At 44.8% G+C, this 27,298-nt stretch overlaps 1 long non-coding RNA gene across 2 annotated transcripts; it reads left to right on the top strand.

Moving 5' to 3' along the window:
• Nucleotides 1–6,353: 6,353 nt before the first annotated feature.
• LOC129692871 (uncharacterized) lies at nucleotides 6,354–24,465 on the top strand. 2 transcript variants are annotated; one of them, XR_008722771.1, is made up of 2 exons: nucleotides 6,354–20,952; nucleotides 23,074–24,465. It is a non-coding gene; the product is annotated as an uncharacterized LOC129692871 (long non-coding RNA). The 2 variants fall into 2 exon arrangements; XR_008722772.1 differs by having other exon boundaries at nucleotides 6,354–22,068.
• The last annotated feature ends 2,833 nt before the right edge of the window (nucleotides 24,466–27,298 follow it).

The raw sequence follows: 27,298 nt of genomic DNA, 5'->3' as shown, positions 1-27,298 counted from the left end.
TACACACACATGCAGACCTCATCAGTCCCTGCTCTTACTTTTCATACGCTTGTCTCAGCATGAAGCTTCCATGGCTGCTTTCTAAGGAGCCTCATCTTCCTAGCTGTCAGAACAGGCAGGCATCGTTTTGCTGAGACAAGGGCTCCTGTGCTCTTGTTGTTTTTTCAGGACTCACAGAACTCGGCTGTGAAAGCTCACTTCCTGGTACCAGCACTCCAGTGTTTTATGTGCTTAAAATTCCATCTGTGCAAGTCCAGACATGACCTGGGTGCCTGTCGAGTCTCGTTCACCTCAGCCCTCTCAGGGCTCAGATTTGCAATAAGGGAGGTTTCCTTGCTCTTGGTCACCCATCCTGCTGAGCCAGCAGCTTCCTCTGTCCCAGATCACCCAGCATGGGATTGTTGACAAACTTAGGCAGTTTCATTTGCCCTGCCCAGTGCATACTGTGAGCTGGCCAGGAGTCCTGCTGGCTTCTAGAGAAAGACAAGATTCCAGGAAAGGTTGAGCCATGCTTGCCAAATACGGCCTAAGTTACTGGCCAAACATGCAACCCAGGGATGACAGCCAAGCTGGTGACTTTCTACAATTGAACCCAGGGTTTCTCTTGTTACAACCAAAACCCCAGGATTGAAAGCACCTGGGTGGTAAGTGGAGAAGAAGCACAATGTCCCCCTGCATCCCTAGTCCGAGAATGCTGACTGCTGGGGCTGCTGGAGTGAGTTATGGGCGCTTCTCAGCTGTCTGGGTATTTTTCTTCTTTTTCTTTCCTCCTCCTCCTCCTCCTCCTCCTCCTCCTCCTCCTCCTCCTCCTCCTCCTCCTCCTCCTCCTCCTTCTCTCTCTCTCTCTCTCTCTCTCTCTCTCTCTCTCTCTCTCTCAGTGTGTATGTGTCTGGGGGAGTTGGGGAGGCTGGCCTAGGCTGCAGGGACCATATCTTCCACAGCACAGGGCAATGTGTTAGCTTTTTGTCATTATCATAAAACACCCGAGGCTGTTGATGTTTAAAGAGAAAATGTCCATTTACCCTGCAGTTTGATGGACAGAGCTCTGTGGCTTCCCTTGGGTTCTCTCACCTCATGGTGGATGCACATGGTGGCTACAGCCAACAAGTGATTATATGCTTCAAACCAGAAACAGAGAGGGTTGGGGTGGGGTCAAACTTAAGTTTTTAAAAAAGTCCTTCGCTCAAGAACTCCTTCTGAAGGGCATGACCCTAAGAGATGCTCCCCTAACTCACACTTGTAGGGTTTCCATGATTTCCAAATAGTATCACCCTGTACAATAATAACCCTTCAAGCACAATGGAGCAATTAAACCTCATTGATAACCACACAGCAAGACCAGCATCACTTATAAACATGCCACTCTGGACTAATGACTGCTTTGAATGCCACTGAGAAGTAGCAGATAGAAGACAATTCCAGAGCACCCCATTCACCTAGAAGCAGCCTGTAAATCTGTGGATGTCTTCCCTTCTGTCTACCAGGAAGGTAGCTGCTCATTGGCAGCTCCATCAGGACCACACACCAGCTCTGGGGTTGCAGACTTGTGCCTGTCTCTGACGTTGGTGCCAGGGATCTGAAGTCAAGTCATGTACTTGTGTTTTTGAGAGAGGCACTATATCAAGTCAGACACCTCCCTAAGTCTTGCCATTCTGTCTTAAGCCTGAATAATGATTCCCATTCGCACCTTGTGAACCATCCTAAGCTGCCCAAAACTGGTTTGCAGGGCTCAGGATCAGAAACCGTTTTGTTAAAGGTAGCATTGCTCCCTTTAACACAAATGATGGCTGTATCCTCTGGTTTTATTCTCCTAGTCTCAGAATCAACTCCATGGAGACAGAGAGACAACTCTCCTCTCACACCCGTGCCTTGCTTGGGACCTTCTCAGATTACTTACTGTAGCTACATTCCTTATGTGCTTATGTGCTCTCTCCTGGGGAGTTCGGAAGCATCCCAAGTCCCAGCATCCCCTTTCATCTGCATCGCTTTTTCCATTTGCACCTTGGTTGCCATGAGGGTACACATGGCCTTTGACATCACAAACTTACCTTTCCATCCAATGAGTGCTGGCCACTACCAAATCCAAGACCGGACGCCTTGGGTCATCTTAGAGGCTTTATTTTATTTTATGTTTTTTCCTTTTTCTTTAATGTTACAAACTCCATCAAACTGTTACCAAAAATATCTACATCTTCTTTATCTTGTTAAAAACAATTATTATTATTTTTGTGTGTGTGTGTGTGTGAATGCAGCTGCCCCAAAGCTGGACTTACAGGTTTTGTGTGCCTTTGGACATGGGTGCTGAGGGCCCAACTAAAGTCTTTTGGGGGAGCATCAAGGACTCTTAACAGCTAAGCTGTCTTCCCAGCTCCTTTCCTTAGTTTTCCTTCATTTTTATTTTTGTTCCAGACATATAACCAGCCTGTCAGCAAATCCCAAGCTGGGTATCAAACACACCAACTCTCAAGATACGGATCTCAAACACAGTTCCTTTCTCCAACCCCTTATCTCCAGGATCATAAAATCTGTCCAGGGGTCTGTGTTCTCTGTGACCATCTACAAAATTAGTTTGTGTGGCAGGGGAGTGAGAAGTGAACTCCCTACAAGGCATGCCAGCACCAGGGTATAGTCCATAGAAGATGTTGAGGCCCTGTGACAAACCCATCCTCAAAGCAGAGACTGAACTCAGTGTCTCTTGATGCTCATGCAGACTCCTAAAAGTGGGACAGCCTCTTTTGGCTACAAAATCGGAAGTGTAAATTCTTCAGTGTGTTAAGACTAAGAAAGAACACTGAAGGGATTTCTTAGGGACACAGTCCCAAACTGAGCTTCAAAGGACGGTGGGTGGTAATGCTTCGAAATTCCCAGGAGAAAGAAGGTTCTGAGGAAGCTGGTCAACAGACCCTCTGAGAGCTCCCACCCCTTAGCCTTCACCCCAGCATCAACTTAAGGTTGAAATGTGGTTTTTAAAGAAAGCAGAACACAGGTTCTTCTCAAACAAGTGCAGGGGACAAGTTTGAGAAGAGAAACCTTTTTAGGAGTTCCCTGAAAGAAGATGGAAGGTGGGCTTACACTTTGGCAGACGTATTGAGACAAAGCAAGGCTTAAGGAATGTGGACCAGCTGTCGATAACACAGTAACAACCCCCTTCCCCACCTCACCCCCAACATACACACACACTCACAGGCATGCTGGAATACCTTAGAATTAGTTTTGCATTCACAGCTGACTGCTAGAACTAATGACAGTTGCCAATGCTGATGCTACCTCCTGCTCTGAGGGGAGGACATGGCATACAGAAAACACAGGGAGACACAGACACGGACTGTCACCCTAATTGTGGGTTACAATACAAATAAACTTAGGTTGCAATTTGTTAGGTGTAGAGGAAATTTTAGACCAAACAAAATATGTGGCGAGGCAGCGTCAGGTCAAAGTTCATGCAACTGATCTTGCATAAACCAGTATTTTCCCACTTTGAGGACAAAAACAATTTCTAGGTCTCCAGCCTCTGCAGGCAAGGAGGGGGACCAGCATTGCAATTAAGAGTGGATTCATTCTGTAGCTGGGTTTTGTAGGCTTCTTTCCAGCAGCGAGCACTTGGGCTGATTATGGCAGCTGCCTTGAGAAGCAGGGAGCAAGTCTGTCTGTCTCCTTGAGGGAGACAAGTTAACTGTCAGATCAGCAGGCCTGGCTGTTGTCCGGCCACAGAAGTCCTTAGCCACATTGACAGGACCTCATGTAGCCCAGGCTGGCTCCAAACTCAAAATGTAGCTATGGGATGCTCTTGAACTCTGTGCTGCTTGGTTTTGCAAATTAACACAAACCTAGACATTATCAGGAAGAGGGAATGCCAATTAAGTATTGCTATCATCAAATTGGCCTATGGCTATGTCTGTGGGGAATTATCTTGATTGTTGAATGATGAAGGAAGGCCCCACCCGCTGTGGGTGGTGCCACTCACGTGGTACTGTGTTGTATAATAGAGCAGGCTGAGCAAGCCATAGAGAGCAAGTCAGTAAGTAGCATTCCTCATTGGCCTCCTTATCAGCTCCTGCCCTGATTTCTCTGGATGATGAAGTGTAAGCTGTAAGATGAAATACTCTACCCCAAGCTGCTTTTGGTCAGTGTATTATCACAGCAACAGAGATGTAAAGTAGGACAAACTTACTTTTATTTATTATTATTTAAATTGTTTAAATTATTATGTAAATTTATTATTATTTAAATTGTTCTTCTGCTTAGACTATTTTATGTATATGCGTATTTTTCATTCAGGTATGTCTGTGTACCTCATGCATACAGTGTCCAAGGAGGCTAGATGAGAGTGTTGAAACAGGAGTTATGGGTGATTATGTTTGGGAACTATCCTGTGGGTGATGGGAATTGAACCTGTGTCCTCTGCAAGAACAAGCATTCTTTTTTAATTAAATTTTTATTTTTTATATTAATTACAGTTCATTCATTTTGTATCCCAGCTGTAGCTCCCTTCCTCACTCCCCCCCAATCCCATCCTTCCTCCCTTATCTCCTCCCATTCCCCTCTCCAAGTCCACTGATAGGGAAGGTCCTCCTCCCCTCCCATCTGACCCTAGTTTATCCTGTCTAATAATGCAGGAATGGCTGCATTATCTTCCTCTGTAGCCTGGCAAGGCTGTTCCCCGCTCAGGGGGAGGTGGTCAAAGAGCTGACAGCTGAGTTCATGTCAGAGACAGCCCCTGTTCCCCTTACTAGGGAACCCACTTGGACACTGAACTCCATGGGCTACATCTGAGTAGGGGTTCTAGGTTATATCCATGAATGGTCCTTGGTTGGAGTGTCAGTCTCAGAAAAGACCCCTGTGCCCAGATTTTTTGGTTCTGTTGCTCTCCTTGTGGAGCTTTTATCCTCTCCAGGTCTTATTATCTCCCCCTTCTTTCATAAGATTCCCTGAACTCTGCCCAAAATTGGTTATGAGTCTGAGCATCTGCTTTGTTACACTGCTGGGTAGAGTCTTTCAGAGGCCCTCTGTGATAGGCTCCTGTCCTGTTTCCTGTTTTTTCCTTCTTCCAATGTCCATCCCGTTTGTTTTTCTAAGTGAGGATTGATCATCTTACCCAGGGTCCTCCTTCTTGCTTAGCTTCTTTAGGTGTACAGATTTTTAGTATGTTTATCCTATATTATATGTCTAGTAGCCACTTATAAATGAGTATATACCATGTGTGTCTTTCTGCTTCTGGGATACCTCACTCAGCGATCTTTTCTATATCCCATCATTTGCCTTTGCCTGCAAATTTCACGATTTCCTTGTTTTTAATTGCTGAGTAGTATTCTATTGTGTAAATGTACCACAATTTCTATATCCATTCCTCCATTGAGGGACATCTGGGTTGGTTCCAGGTCCTGACTATTATGAATAAAGTTGTTATGAACATGGTTGAACCAACATCCTTATTGTGTACTTGAGCATATTTTGGCTATATGCCTAGGAGTGGTATAGCTGGGTCTTGAGGAAGCACTACTCCTAATTGTCTGAGAGAGTGCCAGATTGATTTCCAGAGTGGTTGTGTAAGTTTATATTCCCACCAGCAATGGAGGAGGGTTTCCCTTTCTCCACACCCTCTCCAGCATGCATTGTCACTTGAGTTTTTGATCTTAGCCATTCTGATGGGTGTAAGGTGAAATCTCAGGGTTTTGATTTGCATTTCCCTGATGACTAAGGATGTTGCGCATTTCTTTAAGTGTTTCTCTGCCATATTCCTCTACAGAGGATATTCCTCTACAGAGAATTCTCTGTTTATCTCTGTATCCTGTTTTTTTAATTGGATTACTTGATTTGTTGTTTTTTAAGTTCTTTAGTTCTTTATGTGTTCTGGATATTAGCCCTCTGTCAGATGTAGGGTTGGTGAAGATCCTTTTCCAGTCTGTAGGCTGTCATTTTGTTCTGACAACAGTGTCCTTTGCTTTACAGAAGCTTTTCACTTTCATGAGGTCCCATTTATTGATTGTTGCTCTTAGAACCAACCTGTGTTGTTGGTGTTCTGTTCAGAAAGTTGTCTTCTGTGCCAGTTAGTTCTAGGTTCTTCCCCACTTTTTCTTCTAACCCATTTAGTGTGTCTATTTTTATGTTGAGATCTTTGATCCACTTGGCTTTTAGTTTTGTGCAGGGTGATAAATATGGATCTATTTGCATTTTTCTATATGTAGACATCCAGTTAGACCAGCACCATTTTTCGAACAAGCACTCTTAACCTTTGTTCAGTTCTGTTGTTTATTATTTTTAAGTTCTGATTTTTAAATATAAAATTGACCCTGAATTACTTTGAAAAGATTCATTTTATTTTATGTGTGTTTGCAGATGAGCACAGCTGCCCTCAGAAGCCATAGGCAGTAGATCCCCTGGAGTTAACAGTGATACACCGATGTGGGTGCTGCCAGCCACGTTAGGGTCCTCTGGAAGAACAGCCTGAGCTCTTGGCTGCTGAGCCATCTCACCAGCTCCATAACTTTGATGTCTGGAGCCTCCTGCCTTCCTGCCCTGAGGTCTGCTTCTCTAGACCTGGTTTAACTTTAATTTTTGATAGGTAACCTATAAATATTGATTTGAGCAACTCTAGGACATTGCCCTAAGGAAGACTCTTTTCTCCTGTGGCAGAGAAACTGTGGAAGAGAAGGCTGCCCACTGGGGGCTCTTAGGCTGGAAGACTTTAAACATGCACATCTACCAAACTGCAACCCCCTCTTGAACCCTGCCAAGGCCAGTGTGACCTCCCTGCCTGTAGACCTCACCCACTGGTGGCTGGTCTCACTCCAGCCAGGGTGCTTCATTTAGGTCTAATTTTGTTTCTGTTCTGGAGAAACTGCCAGGAAGCAGTGCAGGCAGTGCTGTGAGCCGCGGGCAAGAAGTGGCCTGCAGCGACCCTGTGCCTGCCACCTGGCTTCTTTCCTTTCGTCTCTCTGACGCCCCAGGTGATGGGAACAGCGTGGAAAGGTACAATGAAGAAAACTGAGGCTTGTGCTGCTGCCTGCTTTGCACAGGGCCGCTGCTTGACAGCAGGGAGCCGATGTTGCTCTGTGCGCTGGGTTGACAAAGGCATGGTGAGCAGGGTTGCAGATGCAGGATTGTGTGCGGTCATAAAGAATGAGAACGGGGTATCTGCACAGTGATGAGGGTGCCTTAAAGAGACTCGACTTCTGCCACGAGACAAGGGGAGCGCGAGCTAAATGACCAAGCTCTGTGGGCTAGACTGGAACACAGGACATGGCGAACGTCCGTGAGATGTTCAGGTCATTAACCCAGCTTTTTTTGTTTTTTCTCCCATTTATAATTTTTCTTCTTGTTTACCTAAGGCTTCAATTGACTTGCCATCTCATATCTGGTAATATTTTGAAATTACAGTTAGCCTCCGCCAACTGGGCATTCAATTGCAGCAGCATTTACAAGCGAGGTGCAAATACGCCTAATTCCGAAGAGCTGCAGCTTGTGGCTCTCCGTTCAGTTCCGCTTTCACTCAGTTATGTAAATCAAGCTGGGGAAGATGTCCTTTGATCAACCTGTGGGTTTGCTTACACTTGCTCGAATATTAGCTGCCATCCATATGCAGAAGACTGGAGAGGGACAGAGCCTCCCGGCTAATCCCGGTGGTGGAAAACTGATGCAGTCTTTGTATTGGCAGATCTCTAAGGTCGTGTTGATGCGTAAGGTTGCACTGTGCACCACCCCCATGCCTGAGGTAACTCTAGAAATGGGGTGTTCTTTTAGAGACTGTCGCGGAGACTTCCATTTTACCAACTGTTTATGGAGATGCGGGGAGAGGATGGAGTGAACTGGGTTGCGGGGGGATGTATTTTCTTACCAGACGTGTCCATTCACCCCTGCCCTCCAGAAACCACGCTGAGGTATAGCCATGCTTGGGGTGGGGGTGGGGGAGCTAGGACTGGCTGGAGTGCTTGGAATATTAGGTAATCCAAGAGAATAGAAACTTCTCTAAAGTGTAGAACTCAACCCTGGGTGCTGATCAGGGAGCAGAGGAAGCTAGTAAGGCGGCTTCTCTGGGGCCAAGCTCACGGTAGGCCCCAACAAAAGCGTTACCTCAGGAAGATGCCACACTGCTTTTTGGTGGCAGGAGGGGAGGACTGGGGTTTTGTAGGTTTCTGACTGTACTACGGGTGCATCCTGAAGGTGAAGAGAAATTTCCAGGCATAGACAAAGCCAGCAAAGTCCTTCATACCAAGACTGACCAGACCTAGAACTGATTCACACCCCACCCCACCCCTCTAGCCCATCCCAACCCCAGCCAAATGAGTCAGGAAGAGTTTTGTGTTTCAGTTGCTGTTGTCACAGTGCCAGCTCAGAAGTGCAGTGATTGGCTGAGACGAAGAGCTCGACAGTTAAACACAGGCAGCTGGCTGCATTTTGATTAAAATCCACCATCAAGAGCTCTGGCAATCTGGACTCCTGTGATGTCTGAGGCTTTACTCCTTCGTAAATAGCGCTGGTAGTTGTTCTTCCTTTGCTTTCACTCTGTTTAAGATTGGCAGAAATCCTTCCAGGTGAAACACTTTCTGTGTCCGCTTCCAGTCGGCCCTGGGTGGTAGAAACACCAAAGACAGGACTTGTGTGAGCCATGTCCAGGTGCCTAGCACCCACCTCACCCATCTCAGAAAATGGAGGGATTTAGCCCCAGAAGCAGCCAGGAGCTTCCAGAGGGCTGCAGCATTTGGTAGCTCTTTGGCTCCATCTTATGGACAAAAACTATATTGGAAACTGGAGGTGGATAACAGGTTCCACTGGGCAGGTAAGATACCGGGGAAACTTGATTCCTTATTATAAAATCAAAGTCTAATTATGACTCGGTTTCTCTCAGTGTGCATTCAGAAAATATCCCAGAGTTCAGAAAGCCAGTGGTGAATGTGGAATTCTTACAATGATTAAGATATAAACTTCCTGTACATGGCAACTTGAGAACCATGGCAAGGAGTATGGTGTATCCAACTATTGTTACTAGCATTTGGGAAGTCTCTCTGTGGTTGCCACAGAGAGATACAGAGGAAAATATGGGTCCCATTTTGGGGCTTTTAGTCTCCCTAATAAAATAATTTAAGGGGGAGCCAAAGCAGTTGCTCAGTGGCTAAGAGCACTGGGTTAGATTCCCAGCACATACATGATGGCTCACAAGTGTCTCTAACTCCAATTCCAAGGGATCTGACACCCTGTTCTAGCCTCTGTTGGTCATGATGAGAAAGTGAAGCATGTACATTGATCCAGCCAAAACACTCATACTCTCAAAATAAAATAGTTTTAAAAACCAATAATGGATGCAAACAGAAGATTGGAGAGTTTTACTAGAGTTTAAGAGAACATCCCCTTCAAGCAGGCAAGCTGTAATCTCAGCATCTTTAGAGAGATGGAGACTTGAGGAGAGAAAGGAAAATCCCACACTGTTTAAGTTAGGAAGGAGGTCAGACATGCGGTGGACAAGCAAACACATGGCAGTGAAGGAAGCTTTAGAAAAAAAACTAAGAAAGCCCATAACACTGAAGAAGCCCAAAGTGGTGGGAGAGCATCCATAGTCATGAGATAGAAAGGGGAAGTTAACACTTTTTTGAATAATTCAGAAAGCAGATAGACTTACAAAGCTGCATGGCAGCTTGGAGTGTGGGATTCTGGAAAGATCCCCGCCTATCTTTTCAGCATGGCTTATGGTGAACCCAGGTTCCTAGAGGTGATGTTGCCTTCCTGCAGGGTGGTCTCTTAGCTAGGTAGTTGACACAGGCCAACTGGAATGTCAGGTCTCTACTCCTTGTGACCAGGAGGAGCTCTCCTCTCATGGGCTTTGACTGCTTACCTAGATAATGTGACTTCTATTTGCACTTCTGGGAGCTGAGCCTAGGACTGTGATCATGCTAAGTAAATGCTCAACCATGGAGCCGTGCCCAACCCTGAATTGTGTTCTCGAAAATGCTAAGGAACTTGGTGTTACATGTTTTTGCCACAAATATAAAGTGACACAAGGCACCACGTATGTTAATTAGCCAGGTTAGTCACTCCACATTATGTTCCAGACAGCAGGTACGTTCAGTTTAATAAAACAAAGAGGATGGCTGTTTTTCTCATGAGCCACAAGAATTAAACACAGAGGAAGTAAAAAAAGAAACTGCCTGATGGTCTGTCTCATTTGCAGGTCTGCCTTCCTCAGTTTCGGCAGTTCATCGCCATCCTGATATTATCTTATCTCTTTCAAGAAAGTGAGGTCGTATTCAAGTAATTTCATGAGTGTGTGTTGTAACTACTGTTTAAGCTTTGTACATGTCTATATGTAGGGGAAACCCTAAATGTAAGGGTACCGTAGCATTCAAGGTTTTGCACATCCACTGGGAATCTTGAACCATCTGTCCCATGAGTACACTCTACAGTGTGAAGAAGACACAGATTTTACAGTTTCAAGTCACTGAATGTCCTTACGACACTCCCAAGTGTTACAGAAGAGAAAGAAGCCAGAGGTAACTGTGTCCAGCTGCCTTTGTATCATGATGAGGCTGTTTCCCCTAGGGATGACATGAACCTCAGCCCTCTTGATTAGAGAGGCTGTGAACATGCACAAGACCCCCAGCTCCACAGTCATGGTGACAGAGTAAACCAGAAGATACAGTGAAACACAGGGTGTTGTGGACAGTGGGACGAAGGGTTTATTTTGTCTTGGGATCTGAATGTTTAGTTCATCTTGGCCGGGAAGATGTAGTGGCAGGACCATCTCTTGTCTATGGTGACTGGGGAACATAGAGCTGCTTGTTCACATCTTGGTCAATAAGGAACCAGAGAGCAGTGAATTCCCACACATATCCTACTTCCTCCCAGAGGTATACTCAACCTCCTGGATGATTTTAAACCTAGTGATGTTGACAATAACTAACCATCTCATTGGTTCTATGTGTTAGAGTCAAGGCTATTAATATTCATTAGTTAAAAAAAACTGTGGGCCTCCCTGGATCCCTACCTGAGAGTCTAACTACTACTTCTGTCTGTTCCCCAGCTGCATGGATATGCTAACATAAATAGGAGATGAAAGATGGGTTGGAGGAGGCGGGACTCCAATGAGGCTGCTCTTGTGTGAATTGTCATCCATGTTTGGGTGGAACATTTTGTTGATGAAGTTTTGAATCACCCGAACTCTTATAAATGACCTTCCACCATCTGTGCTTTCCTAGGCACCTCCCTAAGCTCATTGTTTCTTCACACTGAGCTTGTTTCATTGGCCTCAGTGCACTATCTGGGGAAAATGGACATTTCCCTGTCTTCCCAGGAAGGGTAACAAAGCACACAGCATCTCAGCTTGCTTCTTGAGTCTCATACATTCCCAGAGGACTTCCAGCTAAATGAGAGAATGGACACAACCTTGGCATGGGGAGGGGGAAGCTCCGGGGTCCCTTGCCCTCTCTCCACGTCTTTAGTTGCAAGTGGGCTATGGTATTCTCTGAGTTTCCTTACGAGGCTCATGCCTGCAATGGACCCTATGGTCTGCTGAGTCATGCATACACTTCATCCACAGGCCTTCTTGGATACACTGAATCCTTTCGTGGAAGAAGAGAAATTTCTGACTCCTCTACAGATGCACAAGGAAAGGGTTTCTCACTGTCTCTGAATGCATGCTTTGTCATCTCTAGCACCTAAAGATCTGATTTCCCAAACATGCCTGGCAGTGCTACCCCCACATCCAGCGAGGATGCCGTGGAGGGCAGACAGATATCTAAGACACTGGCAGTGGGCTTCTTCAGTCTGTCTTCACCATCTGCTTTAGTTTCATTCTGCTGCTGTCATATACTATCCTCCATAAAAGCAAGTTAGGGGAGAAAGGGTTTGTTTTCAGCCACAGAGCAGATCACAGTCCATCACGGCAGAGGAACTGAGGCGAGAGCCTGAAGCACCTAGATGCATGCACAATCAGGAGCAGAGAAGATGCACCAACACATGTTTTCTGCTTAGCTTGCTTTCTCTGCTCTTAAACAGTTCAGGATCCAAGCCAGGGAATGGTGATGTCTCCTTTCTCTCATCAGTCAACACACACAAAAGATAACCTTCGAAGGCAAACTCAGGAGGAATAATCTTGATAACTCCTTCTTGAGACTCTTCCCATGTGGCTCTAGACTGTATCATATTGATAGTTAAAACCAACAATCACATTTTCCTTCCCATGTCCTCTCAGAGGGAAAAGTCAGAGGAGGCTTTTCTCCTTTGTGCATACCAGAGCCCCCTGAAGCATCTCCATTCTTTGTGTAACAGGAATGTAGAGTTAGGCTTGCCAAGCCTGGCTTAGACACTCACAGAAGTGTCAAAACTATCCTGTTTCTAGGGAACTCACAAATGCATTTTCTTCTAGTTAAAGCTGAAAATCGACTTTCTTTTCATGCTTTTCTGATCTAATTATTTAAATCCTCTTACAAACAAATGGAGGCTTTTGGCACAGTGGAGGAGAATGGTACTTTGAAATGCAAATTGAAAAGAACAACATTTTTCAATAAATTAGATATTGAGATACAGTGATAATGAAGATTCCATCTTTATTCTATTATGCTATTATTGTTAGTCTTAGGAAGGCAAGCAACTCATTGTCTGGATATAAACTTGGGAAGCCAAGTTTGTTATCTCTTTTATGTCCTCCTGATGGCTTTCCCTGACTTCGCCAAATTAATGTTGGCTGATATTTGGTTTTACACTAACAATCTCCTGAAACAGTAAAATGTGGAACAGGAGGATGACTCAAAGATTAAAGTGATGGCTGCACAAGCACAGGACCCAAGTTTGAATTCTCCGAGCCTGTGTAAACAGCTGGGGATGGCAGTGCATTTTGGTAACCTCAGTGATGGGAAGGCAGAGACAGGAGGATCCCAGGGAATTGCTGGATGCCAGTCTAGTCGATGAGAAAGCTCCAGATCCACAGTGAGACCCTGTTAAAAAATAGTAAAATAGTAAATAGTATGATAGAAGGCACTCAGCATCAACCTCTGACCTCCATATGTGTCACGAATGCATAGGTGTGCCCATTTGCACATACACCATACCCGTGACTCCCATACATAAATGAAAATAAAAAAAAGAAAAATCTGGGGAAGCTGGTGCACTTTGATTGGGACCTAGTTTCCCACAGCAAAGTGTTGAACCCTTGTGTAGACAGCTCTCCTGCCAGTCAGCCCTTCAGAGAAGCAATGTTGACCTTTCTGTTGGGTTGCAGACTTGAGACAAGCAGCTGAGGTGCTTAATTTAACATACCAAAGCACACCTGGCTTCCAGGTTCTTCCAGCATCCCTCACTCCCTACTGGAACTTTCCAGTCCAGGAGCTGGGCTTCCTCTTCCCCAGAGGCTCTTTGCTATATAATCCAGATATTTTTATTTTCTTTCTTCTCTCTCTCTCTGCCCCCTCCTTGCACACACGCTTTCTTCCTTCCTCCCCTGCACCCTTCTCTGTCTCCCTGTTTGTATGGCAACTTCCCTGGCCCCATTCCATGGGACTGGCAAACCCACCTGAGAGAGCTGCTCCCAATAAACCTGCCTTTATACTTTTAATTTGGCTTGAATTGGTTCATTTTTGTTGGAAGAGAATACCTATCACTTTCTATACAAAATGGCCTTTGTTGTATAATCCTGGTGGTTTGAATAGGTTTGGCTTCCATAGACTCATATGTTTGAATACTTGTACCACAGGAAGTGGCACTATTAGGGGGTGTGGCCTTGCTGGAGGAAGTGCATCGCTGTGGCCTTGAGGTCTTCTATGCTCAAGCTATGGCCAGTGTGGAAGACAGCAGCAGGAGACAGTCTCTTCCTGGTTGCCTTCAGATCAAGATGTAGAATTCTCATCTCCACCAGCACCATGTCTGCCTGCATGCTACCATGCTTCCCACTGTGATGATCGTGGACTAAACCTCTGAAACTGTAAATCAGCTCCTATTAGATGTTTTCTTTTATAAGAGTTGCTTTGGGGCTGGAGAGATGGTTTAGTGGTTAAGAGCACTGGCTGTTCTTCTAGAGGTCCTGAGTTCCATTCCCAGCAACCACATGGTGGCTCACAATCATCTGATGCCCTCTTCTGGCATGCAATTGTAGATGCAGATAGAGCACATGTAATAAATAAATAAATCCTTAAAAAAAAAAAGAGCTGCATTGGTCATACTGTCTCTTCACATCAATAAAACCCTAAGACATCCTGCTATAAGCTCTCCAAGGGCTACAGTCAAGTTCGCATTTCCAAGGTGTCTTACAATAGGCCACTTACCTCTATAGATTTGCCTTTCCCTGCCTTCCTCAAGTGCTAACAAGCAATATCAGCCCTAACAGGCTCTGTCCCTTCCCAGGCCTTCTCTACCCTTCTTAGCTTACTTGTCTTAGCTTACTTGTTTCTTGTCCCCCAAACTAACTAAGCAACTTCTGTCTTACGTGTGTTTTGTGGGGCCAGTAGTTAGCATGGTCAAAAAACAAAACAAGCAAACAACAACAACAGCAACAAAAACCCAAAAAACAAAGCAACAGACTTTCCACAGGTTTTAGCCTATCTAAGACTGGCGGAAAATTCTATTCCTCTTCTCAGTGCAGGTGCGCATGTAGGTGTGCGATGTATTTCCGGCTAGGTGGGAATTCCAGGAGGAGTTTAGCTGCCACCTGCAATTCTTGCCTTTCATTGGACAGAGGAGATCATCCATAGCTCCTCTTAGTCCCATGCCTGCACTGTTTAAACAGGGTTTCATAGATTGGGATGATGTTTCAGGTTCCATCAACACAGCAATCTTCTGTTTCTTCATGGAGCATTCTTGTGATTACAGGTTATATCATCAGGTACCAAGGTGGCTTCTGTTGATGTCTCAGGGATGGGATAACTGTAGACAAGTGAGGGCAGGAGCGTTCTTACCACTGGATTTCTGACTGGCTGTCCTCTGACGGCCAGCACAAGAAAAACTCTGCAGAAAGAAGTGGCAATGGTTTAGCTGTGTACATACAGAACATCTACAATCTGACATGGTGATGGAAGTTTAAAACAACACACAAGCTATTGCTCCATCTTGGTGGTCCAGGAGCTGTGATGTGCAGGAAGATGCAGAATTGACTAAACACAAAATTTCAGATATTGACGTCTGCAGAAGCGCAGGTATACAGGACAAAGCAGCAGGATCTATGATGAAGGTGAGAGGAATACGTTTCCTTGTGTCCTGGGGCTGTAGCTCCCTGAAGGGTGACATCAGTGCAGGATGGGCTCAGGGCTACAGGGAAGAGATGGTGTTCTCAGGGACCCATACAATGGGACTATGGCATTTTTTGAGAGTGTCCATCAGGGTTGGACAGAAACTCAAAAGCCATGAAGGTTGGGAATGTGAAGGAACAGTCTAAGGTCAGGACAGTGACAGCAGGTACCAGGAGGGTGGTAAGCATGGAAGACTTAGAACATAGAAGCACAGGGCCCTTCAGCATTCAAGCTGTCTCGCCAAACAGCCTAGAAAACTTGTGTAAGTGATTCTGGGGACAGTCAGCTGTGTGGGACTTAAGGAAGTGATCCTTAAGATATGGAGGCTGTCACCAGCCCTGGAGCTGGCCTGCATTTATGTTTCACTGTGAAAACAATGGGACTTCTTGGTCTTCTGGTCTCAGCACAGAAAAAGCATCCCTGACTGCAGGAAGTCACAGCTCAACAAAACTGACTCAGTATTGGCTAAGTTCTTGTTGACCAACTTGACCTTGAGCTTTGTATTTTTTATCCTCTCCCCATCTGAGGAAGTGTTAAAATACAGGCTGTGTGTGAATGAGATTAATGTGGATAAATTGGAGATAAATCAAATCAAAACATTTCTTCCCTCTCTTATCCTGTGAAAGCATGACTCGGGTAATTTGCAATTATATCCAAGAGAGTATTAGACAATTAGTGCAAGCAAGCTTAAATCACGCTTTTTGCGATCAAATGCACACAGCCTCCGGAGACCTGCCCAGTGTTGTATTTCGGTCAGTTTTTACCATCTTATGTTAGCGACAAAACACCATCAAACTTGGAAATGCAAAAGAATAGCCATTTTGTTATCTTCCTCAGTTCTAGAAGCTGAGAAGCCTGGGGCATCCACTCATTTTGGCTTGGCTGCAATCATGTGTATGGGAATGAGCACCACGGCCTTTTCTCAGTGCTGGCCATGGCCACGTGGGATACTGGCTGCCCTGGCTTGGTGAGATTAACCGGTGGCTGTGGTTTCTAAACGGCCATTTTATGTGCAGGTTCCTCACAGAATGGCATCTCCATTCTAACAGAAGGTGTTAAAGAAAGAACCTTTTATGGAAGTGGTCAGTCTTCCAAAGGCTAGCCTCACCTTTACACCACTTTGTTGGGGGGGCCAGATGATTGTAGAAGAAGAGAAATGCGCTCTTCTCAGCCTGGGAGTGGCATGCGTGTGCCCAGGCTTTGCTCCCATAAAGAAAGTGTACCTAGCTTTTTCTTAACTAAGCATTATGGCTTTTGATTAGAAGTCAACAGGTCCAGTAACAGGTAGGATCCCTGGGTACTGCTTTCTGGTATGGTTCCTTGGGGAGTCCTGTAAATTGTAAAGGCAAGCTTTGTGCTGTGTTAGTTACTTGTTTCACTGTTGTGAAAAAATAACCAACAAAAGGAATTTAAGGAAGAATTTATTTTAGCTCTCCATGGTTCCCGAGTATTGCTCACTGTGGTGGGGAAGTGATGGAGGTGATGACCGAATCACATTCACACTCAGGAAGCCTAAAGAAATGTGTGCCTGTGCTCAACGCACTTTCTCCTTTTCACTGCCTGGGACCCCAGCCATGAGCTGGTCCCATCCACAAGGAGGGTGGGTCTTTCCAGCTCAGTTAGCCTAATGTAGAGAATGAGATCTGTCTCCATGGTGACCCTAAATCCCATCAAGTTGACTTTCAAGATTCACCATGCCACCTGCCCTCCCCCACAGTTTTGAGAACACAACACGTGAGATGAACAAACTAAGGGTAGTAACGGATCCCACACAGATGGTTTTCCCTAGTTACTCTGAAATGCAGCCAGGTGTATGCTGCCAGTTTCATTTATTAAGTTCTATCAGGTTCTAGTGCTGTCCTGAGAGTGGTTCTTTGCTGGACTTCCAGTTATCCTTCATTTTACACAAAAATACTCCATGTTCACAGCTATGTGGTCATTCCAGCCTCAGTCCTCCCAAGACAAGCCAGAGACTTAGAGATGCCCTATCCTTTTCAATTGTTTTCATCACCCTGACCTGTCAACATAGCCCAACGCTGTTACACGACTGCACAGGTCCTATAAACCATATTGTACAATCCTCTGCACAGGGCAGATGTTCCTGTGAGGCAGGCACCTGTATATGTAGCCTGTGAGTCAGGGTTACAGCACACCTCCCCTAAGATGCTAAGGTTGGTCCAAGCCACTGTTATAAATCATGCTGAGTCTCATAACCAGACGTTATTTGACCTTTTCTCTGAGGCTGCATTTGTCACGCAACATCCTGAAGGTAGTGTTTGAAGATAGCTTTTCTTCTGGAAGCTTTTTTTGGGCTCTCCACAGTTTGAGCAGACTCTTATGGGCATTGTTCATAGCTCTCATAATCCTTTCTCTTGCTTCTTCTTTGCTCCTATATAGCAATGCAGCAATAAAATTCCATTACAGGTTTTCTTGTAACCTGTGAGGGTTTTCTTTTCCAAGATACACCAGGGAGTTGAATCTCTAGGTTTCAGAGACTCAGAAACCTTTATGCACAATTCATAGCTTCTTGGCCTGACCTGCTTTTCCCCTAATTGCCATGGCAACTGGATGCAGCCAGCTCCTGGGACTTCCCCAGGCTCCTCCCATTTGGGAAACTTATAACTTGGCCAGGGAGAGGAAATGGAACACTGTAGGCAGTGCTCACTGTCTAGGGGGTCATGGCTATGAAGGTCAGGAAATGAGCGCCCTCAGGACAAAACACTGCACCTTGCAGCTCTGCAGCAGGTAAACGGGTGCCATCTTCTCCATCCCACACCTGCCCTAGTTGAGCCACTACTTCCCTCGGCATCCTGAGCTTGCACAGCCCTCCCTCTGCTGGCTGTTCCTCATCCTGCCTAGCTCTTAAGCAGAGGCTGCAAGGCTCACCGTCCTGCCGCAGCGAAATATCTCTGAAGATTCACAAGTGTGGGCAGAAAGAGTGTGGGAAGGCCTGTGGATTTGTTAAACAAAGTGACAGGTTATGAAATTAACCAACACAAGCCGCTGCCCTTCATATATATATGTATATGTATATATGTATGTATGTATGTATGTATACACACACACACACACACACCAATGACAAATGTATTTGAAAAATATCAAGGAAATAATTCCATTCTTTTTTTATTTTTTTTTTTAATTATACTTTATTTACTTTGTATCTCTCCTTTAGTTCCCTCCCTCCTCCCCTCCCAATCCCTCCGTTCCTCCCCCTTCTCCACACACTCCCCTCCCCAAGTCCACTGGTAGGGGAGGGTTTCTTTTTCTTCCTTCTGATCCTATTCTGTTAGGTCTCATCAGGAGTGGCTGCATTGTCTTCCTCTGTGGCCTAGTAAGGCTGCTCCCCTCTCCGGGGGAGGTGATCAAAGAGCAGGCCAATCAGTTCATGTCAGAAGCAGTCCTTGTTCCCATTACTATGGAACCCACTTGAACACTGAACTGCCATGGGCTACATCTGTGCAGGGGTTCTAGGTTATCTCCATGCATGGTACTTGGTTGGAGTATGAGGCTCAGGAAAGACCCCTGTGCTCAAATTTTTTGGTTCTGTTGCTCTCCTTGTGGACCTCCTAGCCTCTCCAGATTTAAATATTATTTCCCAGTTCTTTCGTAAGATTCCCTGCATTCTGCCCAAAGTTTGGCCATAAGTCTCAACATCTGCTTTGAGAGTCTGCAGGGCAGAGCCTTTCAGAGGCCCTCTGTGGGAGGCTCCTAACTTGTTTCCTGTTTTCTTTTTCTTCTGGTGTCCATCCTCTTTGCCTTTCGGAGTGGGGGTGGAGTATTTTAGCCAGAGTCTTCCCTCTTCATTAGTTTCTTTAGGTGTACAGATTTTATAGGATAAACCTACTAAACTCTGTACACCTAAACAATTCCATTCTTAACAGTCACAAATACTACCACCTGGGAATAAATTTAACTAAGGAAACAAAAGATGTCTACAATGAAAACTTTAAAATGCTTGATGAAGGACTGGTGTGATGGTTTAATGGTTAAGAGCACTTGTTGCTTTTGTAGAAGACCTAGATTCAGTTCCCAGAATCTACATGGAAGCTCACAACCATCTGTAACTATGGTTCCGGGAGATCCAATGGCCTCTTCTGACTTGTAAGAGAACCAGTCACTCACTCCGCACAAATACATACATGTAGGCAAAGCATTCACACACCCCAAAATGATAAAACGTCAAAGAAAATGTTAGAAGATGAAAATATAAAAAAGACCTTCCATGCTCATGGATCAAAAAAACTGAAACTGTGAAAACAGTAATCCTAACCAAAAATATCTACAAATTCAATACAGTTCAAAACCAAGCCAAACCAACCAACCAACCAACCAACCAAACAAACAAAAACAACCCAGGGCTATTCTTCACAGACACAGAAAGAAGCTCTTAAAATTTTTACAGAGCACAAAAGACTTAGGGTAGTCATACCATTCTGAGCACAAAGAATCCTGTGGGAGCACATCACCATTTTGATTTCAAGCTATAATACAGAGACGTGGCAAAAGAAAGCAGTATGGTACCCAGGCATAGTGGCATGCACCTTTAATTCCAACACTCGGTGGCAAAGGCAGGTGGATCTCTGTGAATTGCAGGCCAGCCTGGTCTACATAGTGAGTTCCAGAACAGTATACCTCATATGTATCTTTCATAGTGAGACATACACTATGAGAGATACATAGTGAGAGCCTGTCTCAAAATAAAAAATGAAAGAGAAAGAAAACAGTATGATAATGACACACAAAAATGAGCATATGAACCAATGGACTAGAACAGAGGCACCAGATAGAAGTCTATGCAACTATAGCTATCTGAAATATACACTGGAGAAAAAAACAGCACCTGCCGAGGAGCAGTTTCGACAGGTCAGGGTAGACTGCAGGGGCTATAGCTGATGGTTCCTGGTGACTGGGGGCCAGCACTGCTTGTGACTGGTAGAGACTTTAAACTGTTTGAACTTTTTGAACTCTTTGGGGGCTAACGAGAAAGAAAGAAAGGGGAGGGGAATCATGCACACATACATGCATGCACACTTGTGATGGATGAAGCATGAGAAGCTTCAACGAGCACATTCCAACAAGCTTAAACAAATCACACACACACACATACATACATACATACATACACAAATACACACATACACACATTCACACATTGGGCGGATGGGGCAAAGCTTCAACAGCTCCAATCATTTTACAAACATACACATATACACATGTACATATCGGGTGGATGGAGTGACTCCAACAACTTATTATTTTTTTCCTCCCACAGCTTATATAGGCCAGTAAAATCTTTCTGAAAAAGAAAAAAAAAAAAAAACCAAAACAAAACAACCATAATGTGATTGCATTTCTTTTTATGTGAAAGATTACAAAGAGTATACTGTTGTGGAAATTTTGTTGTCTTTAAAAACTTAGTCATGTCATGTAAACATGTTTTTGTTTCAATCCCAGGTGTAGGATATGGGGCTGATTCAGATGGTCCACAGCAGCAAACTATTTGCTTTGTGCAGGCTCTGAGAGGGGCTCTTTGCCAGCTGCAGATAGTTTAAAGCTCCAGAGAATAAATGCCAGAGCCCAGAGGGAGAGAAAGGGGGCACTAGAAAGAAGGGTGCTGCTGCTGCCCCCTGCTGCTCCTGGTCGATACTGTTGCAGTTTGACAAGAAGTTGGAGGCATCCTGAAATGAAGATTGGACTTGCTGCAAGGAATCCAGTGACCCTAACAAGAAGGAAGTAGCTAACGGTAACTATTCCTTCTCTCCCCACTAACCTTCTTTCTCTCCTACCTAGTGTTGGGGTGTTGGAAGGGATTGGGATGGAGCAAGGAAAAAGAGGAATTAATAAAATAGTTTTAAAACTAGCACAATAGGTGGCACTCAACATAGTTGGAAAGAAACCAATTAAAATAGTTTTTAAAAGGGCACAACAGTATATGTAGAAAAAAAAAAAAACACGTTCCCCAATACCCTTACATGATCATGTTTTGGATATTATGAGTTAAAAACAAATTATTCCCAAGAACCCACAAACATTTGTAACTAAGCAACTTGTTACAGATTAACAAAGTGTAAGGAAGGTAATTTTTTTTTCAGCTAGTTTTTCTTGACTGGCAAGGCTGCAGTTTATGGTTACAAAGAAAGAATCAATTATCTTAAAAAGTAATCTTACAAAAATCTTGAAAGACTCACATATGTGAATATAAAAAACAGCCAGCCATTTCTACTTTAAATCCTCAAGGTGCACATTTACTCATTAACAATTTTTATTAAATCTTGAGGGCAAAAATGGATATGAGAAATTAATCACCTTGAGGATCAGCTTCAGCGAGAGTGTCACGTCAGCTTGCTTGTCAACCTCAAAAAGTTCCTAGCTCAGCTATTAAGAGTATACTTTTCTGAACTTTAAATTGTTCCTCAAGATTTTTTTGTATCAGAGCCACTGACAAAAACATCTTAACCTAACTTTCTAAAACTGTTTAGATCAAACCAGTAACTCTGTAAAAATCATCAATTCATCCCACCTATATTATTTCATGAACGTTCATCTTCATATTGATGAGCAGGAAAATTGCCCAGTGAGTGGGCTGTCACCCAGAAAACAATCATACCAGACGATAGGCAGTGAGGGTCTCCCACACCCAATCACACCATGCCAGATACATGAGGACGACAGCAATGACGAACAGGAGAAGGCACAGCAGCGGCAAGAAGCAATCCTGAGACGAAAGCCCTGAGGCTGCCTCTCCAAGGTCCACCCATTGCCACTGAGCAAAAGGGTGGACCCGCCCACTGCAGCTTCTTCCTGGCATCAGCAACAAATATGCCGAGAAGACTGGATATCAACATGAAGAATAATGAAAGTAGGTCATTATTTCTTACCCTGCACAACACTCAAAATCCAAGTAGGTCAAGGACTTTAGCATAAACCCTGATCTTTTGAAACTGTGAAAGGAAAAAGTAGGGAATACACTTCCACCTGTGGGCCCAGATAAGCTCTGGTAGCACAGGAAATAAGACAAACAATTTACAAATGGATTTCATGAAACTAAAAAGGTTCTACACAGCTAAGACCCTGTCAGCCAAATGAAGAGTTTTGTGTAGGGTGAGAGAGAAAGATCTAATATCAAACGTGCCACTTAGGCAGTAGTGAAATAGCTGTTACGGGGTAACCGACTGAGTTTATAAGTTAGATATGAGGCCCACATTGTAGGAATGAGCTCAAGCCCAGGACTATGGATTTAGTCAAAATTCCATGGCTAGGAAAGCCATTGGCTCTAGGGGTATGCCTACTATGCATATTTTACTAAGTGGACATATTATCAAACTGCATATTAAGTATTTATGTTTGGCCTATAGATTAGTGTTATCCTCAGTTTTGTTCAAAGAAGTTTGTCCTCGAAGGGAACATTGATTAATACAAACTCATGGTTGGTGACCATGTTGGGAACCAGTAACTATGTATGTTCAGCCTTACACAAGACAATCGCATCATCTCCAAGGTTTGGATAGCATTATGGAAGAGGGAGGAGAAAGAATGAAGGGATGGCTGGTAGGGAGGAGGGACATGAGATGCTATCATATAGGCAAGGAGTGACTGGGACACTCATGAACTCACAATCACTACAGTTGTCTGCACAAGTCAGAGCCCCAAAATATTCAGTCATTGATGGGGAAGAGGCTTATGAGACCCCTCCTCACCCAGGGAGTAAATAGCATTGGAGGGCTGCTGGGGAAAGAGGAAATCCCTGCCTTCACTGATAAAGCCACTTAAGAGTTATCCACGGGGTTAGGTCCCTTGGAGCTGGCCGTAGAAGTGCCTGCTTACTGATCCCAACATTCCTCCCTTTTTCTATAATTAAAAATAGGGAGCTTGGGCTGCCTTTTATAAGTGTCCTGCCAGACACAGATGTTTCCTACAGCCACAACAGCGCCAAAGCAGCTACAGGTGTTCAACTCCGACCTCACGGACTTCCAACAAGCTGCAGGTGTTCAGCTCTGACCTCACAGACTTCCAACAAGCTGGACCTGCACCTTCCCTCCCAGCCATGGATGTTCTTGCAGACCCTGGAAAGCATCAAAACAGCCAGTTCTTCATGGACTTGGCCAACATTTCAGCCTTTTGACCTCCCTACAGCGCCCCCAGTGTCAGCAGGAAGTAGCCAGAAGAGAATCTACGCCCGTTATTCACTTGTTGTTAACAAAAGGCTGAAGTGGTGTGCTTCAGGACCAGGACAAGCAGCTCCAGGTTCTCCCAGCGTTTCCCCCGTTCCTACCTGCTGCTGCCTTGCGTGGCTAGCAACTCTCTCTATTGACAACCCTCTACCCTAAATTTTCCAGGGCAGAGACTTCTCTTATTCTTAACCTTACAACCTAATCATTTTGTTACTATAATTCCTCTCTCTCTCTCAACCTCTTGCATGACAACCAAGAGCTGCTTCCAATGAGCCTAAATTTATATACTTTAACTTACCATATAAAAGGCAGCCCAAGCTCCCTATTTTTAATTATAGAAAAGGGGAGGAATGTTGGGATCAGTAGGCAGGCACTTCTACGGCCAGCTCCAAGGGACCTAACCGGTTATCAGGCATTTGTGAAGACACCCTGACCACCTGGAACTACCTGCGCATGCCCTGGATTACCCTATAAGAGAACTGGAGCCCTCCCCCTCTCCTCCTTTCTTTCCCTCTCTCTTCCTTACTCTCTTACCCTTTCTCTCCTCCCCTCTCCCCCCTTCCCCTAATAAACCTCCCATGTGGAACTGAAAAAAAAAGAGTTATCCACGATCCAGTGGATCCTTCACACTCAAGCCCATGTTCATGGCTCTGATTAAACCTGGAGAATCACAAAGCAAAAACAAGACATGAAAGTGGGTTTGGGGCTTGGTGGAATAGGAGGAGAATAAGAAAGAGTGAAGGAATGAGTGTGACCAGAATGTATTGTACAGATGTATGGAATTGTCAAAAAACAAATTAATAAAATAATTTAAAAATTAAAGAGCACTTGAGAAAGGCACTGACATAGACCTCTAAGCTTTATACCTGAATGCATGCTGACCATACACACATGAACACACTTGTATAACGCCCCCACCACACTTCAAGGAGGTGACTACACATCAGTCCAATTAGGTAGAAATCTGGCTTTGGCTTTTATTTCTGTAACTCTGGTTCTCAATCTTCCTAATGCTTCGACAGCTTAATACAGCTCCTCATGTTGTGGTGACCCCCAACCATTAAATTATTTTAGTTGCTACTTCATATCTGTCATTTGGCTACTTTTATGAATTGTAATATAAATATTTTGGGAGATAGAGGTTTGCCAGAGGGGTTTTCAACCCACAGTTTGAGAACCACTGCTATAAATCAATATTGACTCTTCCCTGTTATGATAGATATTGTGATATTTATAGAAGATTCTACTGGAGTTTGTATTGGTGGCGTAAATATTAGTGTTAATAAATTTTCATACAACTCAATTTAATGCTACCAAATAATTAGCAACTCCTGTCTGCCTGCCTAAAGCAGGATAGCTGAAATAGGAGTGTGGCATGTCATCCCTCAGCCGCACCACTGTGTGGAGCCATTTCCATAGCAAAGATGCAACAAAGACAAAATGGGGAATTATGTACTGGGCACAATATAAGCTTATGCTTCCAATCATCTGGCCCACTGGTCCCCAAGCTGGCACTGGATGAATGAGTAACTGAAGGAGAAAGCAACACAGGGAGACAGCGCAGCCTGGCAGTTTAGGCAGTGGACACCGTGGTCAGTGATAAGACGTGTTCTTGTTTGAGTTTCAGAGAAAGACATCAGAGTTGGCAAGGCAGCCTTCCCTGAGGTTGAACCAACCTAGCACATGTCCACAGAGAGAAGGTGAAGGTGAATCAGTGTGGCGTGATTTCAGCCCAGGGCAGTATAACAGCAGTCCTGTGGGATGTAGCATCGAGGATGCAGGAGCAGTCTGGGCCCGCTGAAGTGATGAGGGAAACTCTCCTCAGTGGGAAAGGCCTTACAGTTACACCTCAGAGCATGTCTTGGGCTGTCTACACGATTTGTTTTTTATCCTCCCTCTTGCAGCTGTTTTCAAGTCCTGCATTTTAGGTGTGTGGGTGATTTGTCTGCATACCTGTTTGTGTACCGTGTGTATGCAACGCCCAGGGAAACCTGAAGAAGGTGTTGGATTTCCTGAAACTGGAGTTATGAACAGTTACGAACCACCTATGGGCTCTGGGAATCAGAATCAGGTCCTCTAGAAAAGCAAACAGTACTCCCAGCCTCTAGCCACTTGCCATATTTTCTTGTTTTTGGATGATATCAAATTTGATGGATCAAATCTGTTACCCGGTTGAAAAGGTGCCACTGAGGTATCACAGAGTAGACGGGCTCACACAAGTGTTTCCCACATTACCGCGATTTCACTTGTCACCCAAACGGAAACTATCACAGACGAAAAATTGAGAGGTGTGTCATTTGTAATCCCAAGGCAGTGGCACCCTCTGCTTAGAAGACCTTCTCTTGGGTTCTGAGGAAGGACATCTAACTGTGCTAAGTGTCTGCTCCACCCACACAGCCCAGGGATGTAGGCTCATGAGCTCTGCTCAGCACCCACCACAGGGTTCATGTCCTGATTATTTTCTTGGCTGAAACCAGCATCGAAAGAGAGGTGGTTTAGAAAAATTGACTTATGGAGATGATTTCCTATGCCAAGGGAAGTGAGAGAGCCCAGTTTTATTGCCCTGTGAGTCAGTTTTGCCTGTTACTGTAAAAGATTGTTTTGAAACTCATCAAATATTACTTCAGAGGAAAGCCAGTGTTTGCGATCTGTTCAGAAAACAAATTAATCAAGATACTTCATGACTGGTTCTGGCTTCATCAGCCGAAGTGTGTTTCACTTATCTGCTATTTACGGAGCCGCCTTCCAGAACCTTCTCCCACGCTTCCTTTCAGTTCAGAAAAACAGACTGTCTGGAACTAGGGCCAAGGCTGACCGGCATGAGGAAAGCAGCCTGCCTTTCCCCAAGTTGGTCTTAGCTCAGCAGTGCACCCAGGTGGAGGTACAGTCTGGGCAGGGAAGAGATCAGTAGACTGCAGGCCAGACATGGATGGTGGGGTCCACAGAAGGCAAAGGGGTGGTACACAGTGCCAAAAATCACAGTGAAGAACCACACTTGCCAGCAAGTTCCAGAGGCTTAAGGCCTGGGAGGGGTGATAAAACTGCCGTGAGCAGGGTCAGTACACACCAGACAGACTGGGCCACTATGAGTGGGGCTGTGGAGGTCATGACCCCCACGAGGTCAGGGGGTGAAAGTAAGGGACTGTCTGTAAGGACAAAAAATAACAGTTCTTTTCTATGCCTAAATCCCTATGTATCTGTGCTGGGGAGATAGCCCAGCCTGTAAAGGGCTTTCCTTGCAAGGACCTGAGCTTGAGTCCCAGAACTCACATAAAAAATGCTGTGAGCTGGTGGGGACTTGGGAGGTAGAGGCAGGTGGATCCCAGCAGCTCATTGGCCAGAAAGCGTAGTGTAGATTGTAAGCTCCAGGCCAATGAGAGAACTGACTAAAAATACATAAACAAAAAACAAGCAAACAAACAGCAAAATGAATGTATCCTGCAGAATGATGCTGGGAGTTGGATTCCAAATGTACACATTGTAGCATGCACACCCAACACATGTGCCACATAAATGGGTAGCCCAACACACACACATACCTGCAAAACCAAAACCAAAACTAAACAAATAAAACCTCAGCTTGGTAAAGGGCATTTTAGTGAAGACACTCTTCTACAAGGTGCACTCTGGCTTAGGAAGAGGAGAGGGACTTGGATGGAAACTTGGGGCTTATGTTGAGAGACTCATCTGTGTTTCCCTCTTTTCAGGACTGGGGTAGCCCCGAAGTTTCTTCCCCTTCCTATTCTTCCCTGCCCTCTTCACCCTTATGGCTATGATTATCCTTGATGGGCATTCAAGCTGTGTATCCCTAAGCTGGGAAGAGGGGTTGAGAGAACTCACATGTAGTTATAAGGAGCATGCTATAAATTTGTACTCTGGGTACATGAGAGTTCCCAAATGTATCTGTGGGTGAGTCTG

Source organism: Psammomys obesus, unplaced genomic scaffold (genome assembly GCF_907164565.1).
Source record: "Psammomys obesus unplaced genomic scaffold, mPsaObe1.curated_primary_1811, whole genome shotgun sequence".
NCBI lineage: Eukaryota > Metazoa > Chordata > Mammalia > Rodentia > Muridae > Psammomys > Psammomys obesus.
The sequence above is the reverse complement of the archived record's forward strand: the minus strand, read 5'-3'. Positions and strand labels throughout refer to the sequence as shown.